The sequence below is a fragment of the Ornithodoros turicata genome, chromosome 1, assembly GCF_037126465.1.
Source record: "Ornithodoros turicata isolate Travis chromosome 1, ASM3712646v1, whole genome shotgun sequence".
In the NCBI taxonomy this organism is placed as follows: Eukaryota; Metazoa; Arthropoda; class Arachnida; order Ixodida; family Argasidae; genus Ornithodoros; species Ornithodoros turicata.
Window position 1 is genome coordinate 56887278 of NC_088201.1, and position 7216 is coordinate 56894493.

The 7216-nt window shown below is 47.4% G+C and overlaps 1 long non-coding RNA gene across 1 annotated transcript; it reads right to left on the reverse strand.

Annotated features, from left to right (window-relative positions):
- Positions 1-2454: 2454 nt before the first annotated feature.
- LOC135399086 (uncharacterized) lies at positions 2455-2773 on the reverse strand. The gene is made up of 2 exons (XR_010424181.1): positions 2704-2773; positions 2455-2621 (listed from the first exon to the last, which is right to left on the reverse strand). It is a non-coding gene; the product is annotated as an uncharacterized LOC135399086 (long non-coding RNA).
- Between the last annotated feature and the right edge of the window lie 4443 nt (positions 2774-7216).

The following is a 7216-nucleotide window of genomic DNA, read 5'->3' on the forward strand; positions in this document are numbered from 1 at the left end:
GCATAGCAACACTGTGCCACCATATGCACGTATACATGTACCGCAATCAACCATTTATTAAAATTCACTGTTCCCAGCAAGCGTAGCACAACGTCAGATACTGGAAAGCAATGTGAAAGTATGGAGGACTACCGTAAAATATACAGCCATTTGACCGTAATTAGGATTACGGACACACTACCGTCTTATTTACGGCGGTAACCCTCATAATTACGGCATATTTCAATGGTGCCGTATAAATTACACTACTTGGACCGTATTTCCAATTACGGTAGCATACCTGTTCTTTTTACGGCAAAAAACTAGATTTTGACCGTAAAATTTACGGCATTTTTTTACAGTGTAGGGTTGCAGGATAGGCATTGTTGTAGTGAAATTATCCCGGAATCACCCCGTCTGCATCGCAAATATAGGAATAGAATGGTGGGAACGGTTTAGGAATGGAATAGGAATGACACGTGGTAGTAATAATTCGTGGCTTTACGTCGCCAGACAACTCTGATTATGAGCGACGCCACAGTGGTCGGTCTGTGGATTGTCTTTGGCCACATGAGGGTTCTTTAACGTGCGCCGAAAGACACGTGGTAGTGATCGGAGGAATGGAATGGCACCAACATTTATCAGAAGGGATTGTGGAATTATTCTTTCCACAAAAAGGGCAGATGTTTTTCGAAGAAAGCAACATGCTACTATATGGACCTCGATTAGTCTTATTGCGTTTGTCGTACCTGGGGGCTTAATCACTTCCATCGTTCGCGAACCAACGAGTGGCGGAGCTCTCGTTAACACGAACACGTGACACATTTCACGTGACGCGCTTTTTTCGTTAACAGGACAAAGGCGTAATCTCTTGCTCGAGTAACGACCGACGGTGTCGTCTGCCTAACGAATGTGTTCATGTGCTCACAGGCTTCATCGCCTACATGGCTCATGATCTAACGAGGCGCGAGGCACTCGGGAGCTCGAGCACTTGGTGTATGACGCGCTCTTTTCGTTAAAGTGACAGGGGCGTAATCTCTCGGCCCAGTTACGATCAAATTAGACCGTTTGCCTAAAGAGTGGGTCTACCCACTCGTTAGAATGTGAAACGTCTTCATTTGGAGATTTGCAGAAACGGAATTTCTGCAGAAACGAACATGTATTGCTCCACGACTGTGTACAAAATGACATTGCTCCCCTTTTCATCGTATTTACACCAGTAGTTACATGAGGGCTGTGAGATATTCTCGAGAAGATGCAGATGAAGGCGAGAAAGAAGACGAACAAGTGACAACGACAAGCCATAGACAAACCATGCGAGGAATCCAAACAAAATTAAACAACCTCATTGGTCGAAAAGATTGCAGCCTTGTTAGCAGCTGTAGTTCGTTCAGGGCGGTGACATCACAACACGTAAGGGCTCGTTACGAGCACGATAGCCTCAACGAAGAAGCTAAACGAGGAGCAGAGATTGTGTCACAGGAGAGCGTCGATAAGTTTCTTCGTTTCGTTATTCCTAACGACTCGCTGACGTTGAAGCTGCCCAAGAAAGATGGCGGAGGGATTCTTCGGTTGGGCGATCACACAAGCGGCTAACTGTGCCCCATGGACGTGATGGCGTCAGGATGCCTTTCAACTGGACGAGACAGATTTTGTACAGTTCTTCCGTCCGCCAAGGTACGCTCTCCGCACCGTTGGTGAGGACTTGCGACCGTGTACTTCACTCCGTCTTGATAGCTACGGGTGTTGTCATGAACAACAAAGGCGAAATGGATGCACATATAGTACTGTTCGAATTGTTCTCTTTTATAGTACATTGTGGACATAGTGTTGATGTAGAAATGAACGTGAAGAGCAAAGGATTCTGTGGATTTCCTGAGGTCGATCGTCTTGAATAGTTCCATAACATGATTTTGCTTCGCAGTGCTAACACGGAATTAAAACAGTTCACTAACGCTCTGTTCAAGCTCACTAGAAAAACGTTGCACTGCGAATTTATTTTATTTTAGGCGTCAGGATAGCTTCCAACCGGACCAGATAGATTTTGTAAAGTTTTTCCGTCCGGGAAGAAATGCTGTTCGCACTGTTTATGAAGCCCGACAGTAAGGCTGCGTGTTGTACTTCCATGCTTGAAGGGAAAATTATGTAAAAGTTAAAGAAATAAGTGTACACGTTGAGGAGAACGGGCAGCCTGCTCTTTCTTCTTTTGATACTTCTGATACCACTACGTCTTCCCTTTCTGGTCTCGGACTCCCACGTGCCCTAGAACTCAGCACACACTAGTTCTCGTATCATACTTAAGACCATTCTCACCCGACACCATCGTCAGGGCAGGAAAATGATTTACAATTTTTTGCGTATTGCTCGACGATTTCCTTAGAGTGACGTACTTGTTTGTTCATTATTTTCACACGACTAGCGAGCCATATATTGAGACGGGAAGAAAAAGATGATGAACGAGCATGGGAACGAACATCGGAACGCAACGAGCATGTATGAGAGCACGAGAATGCGAGCTATCGGAACAAATGAAACAGTGCTATTGGTCGGAGAAGATGAAGCCTCGCCGCCAGCCTGCTCTTCGCTCAGGGCGGTGACATCACAACACGTGAGCGCTGCCTGCCGCTTCTTACGAGTTCAACCTAGAAGAAACAGCATTTCAAAAAGCACGGTTACAACAACATGTGTGTGTGTGAGAGATAGGCATAGAAATATGTAACATACCGTTTGCCCAAAGCACAGTTGCTATAACGATCTCACTGCGTTCTACCTTCCGATCCTCAGAGTACCTGCGAACAGGAGTAGGACGCATAAAGTCAGTTCTCATTGAAGTACAATGAAACATCTGTCTAAACCATGATGAGGCTTTGACATTGGTTTTATTACAACAACAACAACAACTTTATTTTCGGCCTTGGAGAGTGGGGAGTTTCATCGCAACAGGCGATACTCTACCCCAGTGCTTGGTGGAATGGGGGGAATAAAATAACGTGCCCCTTTACAATAACGATCGAAGTCCGATGGTGTCCAGAAATGTCAGAAGACCTTTGAGCGCAGAGCGTTGCTGGGCTGGATTGGGCCAGGGACCAAGCAATTTCGGTAGGGAGAAAGGGCGAGAGTCCAGCTGACGAAGAGACTCGGAGAGTGTGGTTCGGGAAGGTTCGTAGTGAGGGCAATGAAGAAGAATGTGCTCCAGATCCTCAAGAGCACCACAGTGGCAGCAGGTGGGAGAATCAATTTGTCTCAAGCGGTAACGCCACTGAGCTGTAAAGGCCACATCGAGGCGCATGCGGTGGATTAATGCAGCATCCTGACGAGATGTGTTTCGTGGCATGCGGAAAGCGAGCGTGGGATCAACTCTGTTCAACATAGAGGGGGGAAGAATGTCGGTTGTCCGTTGGCGGGAAGCCAGGGGTGTCACTAGACGTCGCAGAATTGAACGGCGGTCTCCTCTGAGCAGAACAATACGGGTCCGGTTCCGAGACGAGAGTGCTGCTTCTGCGGCGCTGTCGGCCTGCTCGTTCCCCACGACACCACAATGGGCTGGAACCCACTGGAGAACTAGCCTGTGGCCTGCGGCGTAGATAGTGTGGTAAGCCATTAACACGTCTATGACTAGGGGTGCGGATGGGCCTCGTATGCCGGAAGTTTCAATTGCTTGAAGTGCAGATTTGGAGTCTGTAAAGACTGCCCATTCCCGGGGTGGAAAATCAGCGATGTGTTGTAGAAAGAAAAGGATGGCATAGAGTTCCGCAGCTGTGGAGGAGATTGGATGTGAAAGGCGTCTTCCGTGCACGACGCCTTCGGATGGAATGACGTAGGCTGAGGCGGACTTGTTGTTTCGGGATGCGCCATCAGTATATGCTGCCGTAAACGTAGAAACCTTCTCGTCTACCAGAGCATGAAAATGGGCTCGGAGGACTTGAGGGGGGACCTGATCTACATAGTTCAAGCACACTATCTATTCCTTCATGTGGACCAATGTGGTCTCATGCTGCACGAGGATGCTAATTTTCTGAAACCAACCTGACAATATTTTTCTAAGCAAATTTTACCCTGTGTAATACTGAATGGATAACGAAGAGCACAAAGTGAACATTTTAATACCACAACAGTTTGTAGAATGTGCAATCGTGCTGATGACGATGGAGACAGCCAATTGTAAACTTGTTCATAGACATTCTAGCTATTAAAGTGAGAACCTTTGATTTTTCACACATGATGCTTGGTGTCACTGCTGGCCTCACTCTAGTACACATATTAGAGCTGTGGTGAAACCTTGCCCAACACACACTGGAAGGCATTAGTTAACCAAGGGCAGGAATCTGCCAATGTGTTGGTCTGTTGGCATAGTGTTAAGCCGCAGCTTCATCAGGAACATGAGCAGCTGGAAGGGAAACGTCCTACAAGGAGGTGGCAGGACTGCAACAACGGTGGTCAGGAGCAGAAGAAAAATTGAATTTGCCACACCTGAGGAGAGTAAATGGGAAGGGGGGAAGGCAATGGAGGAAAATTTCTTTTCCCTCCACCTGCAGGGAAAAAAAACTTCTCTTCCATTCTACCAATGTCATTACAACCAGACAGTTTGCTTTCCAGGGATGAGTTTTGTTGCAGCTCCTTGAGAAGGGTGTTTTCTGGCTCCATATTGCTGGTACAGCTGCAATGATCAGAATACAAGACAGTGTAAAGGATGGAGCTACAGGATGAAAAGTCTGAGTTAGGTCTTACCTGTACCAGACTTTTGATTCACTGCTACACTTGCATAATCCCGTGTTCTTCCTATATCAGAGCCGACGGCGACGGTGGCCGCAACCCATTGCTCGTGCTCTGTGCGGGTGTCCTGTGTACGTACAACATTATTCGCTTTTCAGTCTTCATACCGTTGATACCTGCTACAAGTGATATCCGCAACTATACTCCAATAAAAGAAAGCAAAGGGATTTCATGTCGAAATAGGCGCCATCGGTATTACCTATAACAAAAGTACTCTTCACACATCTTGCACGACGGGCGGCATCCAAAGCATTCTCGTCATTTCTGTTTGTTGCCACAGCCCACTGTAGCTGTCTGCTTGGGTTCCAAGGTACCAGAGAAACGTGAAAGCCCTTTTGTATGAAATTGGAGCACCGAAACAAAGAAAAATCAACCACTGCGGCACACAACGCAAGCGTTCGCTTATGTTGGATTCCGCTAAGATCAGAACCGGAACCGCAAAGTAGCATGGGGTGTTCTCCGCGTCTGATGTCACTACCGTCTCATATTACCGGTCACCTATTGTTTTCTTTCACAGGGGTGGCATCCAATGTATTGCTCCGTAGACGAAAGCGTGCTGGGCGAACGCAATGCATCCTGGACAGGTCCTGGTCGCACGTCACAGCAAACGTCAAGGCACACGTGACCTTAAAGACGGTGGCGCCCGTCATCGGTGGCCAAACCGTTTGTAAACAATGCGGTTGTTGTTTCAGGACGACGGTTTGGATGTTTTTCGATCACGGTAATTATTTTTATCCGATAATCTCGCAATAAAACACTCAGTTTTACACATAAAGCCTCGTATTGTTGACAACTTCCAAAGATATGATGACGACCGCACGTTAAGACTTAACAAGCCGATGCGATGTACTTAAACTAAGGTGAAATGGGCTACCATGTTGCGGAAGAAGCACCGCATATTTTACGCTGGCAAAATACGGTCATCTCTTGGTGTTATGACGGCGAAAATATGTCGGTAAGCGGCAAAACGACATGTAAAGAAAGTCACATGACCTCAAAATGACGTTTTCTATGACGTGCGACCAGGACAAGATGGCAGTTTTGCCAAAAGCACCCGCTTGAGGGTAGTTACAACAATGGCGGGTTTGTGTCACCCCTGTGTTTTCTTTGTATTTTGTGCTCCTCTGGCGCTGTCAGGAAATGACGTCAACGACCTCTCTCGCCTGCACTCTCCTCGTCGGCCTTGAAGAAAAATCTCCTCTTCTGTTTCTCTAGCTCACGTGCTCTTGCCGGGGGATTATGAACCACTTCGCGGAGGCTGCGTTTTGTGCCGCTTTTGTACGGATGTCTCGTTTCGTTTTTCTGTCTTTTCTTTCCCGGTGCTCACCTATCACCAACTGTGTCGAAGTCAGGTCCGAAAAACACGATGTATCACTTGTGCAATTTGAATACGACCTACCCAACTTTGTACACTTCGTAGTCTCACTTCTTTTTGAACTGAATGCATGCTGACGAATGGGTGAAATCGCAACGCAGATGAATGGACATTTAGGAAAGTAATTGCTTTTATGCCAATTTTTGCGGCATCAAAATGGTCACGCTCGATTGGACAAGGCGACGCGCACTCCCGCACAGACAGAGAACGGAAGCCATACTAAGGTGCTGACAACCTTTGATGCGAACGTGAGGTTCCACAATTAGAGACAGAACAATGGACGACTTTTTCTTTTCTTCCTCAATAGACATTTTAATTTGTAGTTTGCAGTTGCCCTGGATTTGGCAAGGGACCTTTGAGAGAGAGAGAGAGAGGGCGAGAGTCCAGCTGATTAAGAGACCAGAAAAGTGCGGTTCGAGAAGGTTGGTAGTGTGGGCAATGAAGAATGTGCACTACATCTTCTAGAGCATCGCAGTGACAGCGTCTGGGAGAGTCAACTTGTCTCAAGCGATTAGACCACTCAACTGTAAAAGCCACATCGAGTCGCACCCGATGAATTAATGCAGCATCTTGACGAGAGGTGTTTCGTGGCATGCGGAAAGCGAGCGTTGGATTAACTCTTCTCAGCACAGAATGGCGAGTGGATGTCAGTTGTCCATTGGCGGGAAGCCAGGGGTGTCACGAGGCGTCGAAAAATGGAACGACGGTTTCCTCTCAGCAGAGCAATCGTCGTCCGTCTCCAAGACGACAGAGCTGCTTCTGCGGCGCTGTCGGCCTGTTCGTTCCCCACGACACCACGTGCTGGAAGGTACTGAAGAACGAGCCTGTGCCCTGCTTCGTACACAAGGTGGTAAGCCATTAACACATCCATCACTAGCGGTGCGGATGAGCCTCGTCTGCCAGAATTTTCAATAGCTTCCAGTGCAGATTTTGAGTCAGTGAAGACTGCCCATTCCCGCGGGGTAAAATCAACGATGTGCTGCAGAAAGAAAAGGATGGCATAGAGTTCCGCAGCTGCTGATGAGGTTGGATGCGAAAGGCGTCGTCCTTGCACTACGCCTTCGGATATTATGACGAACGCCGAGACGG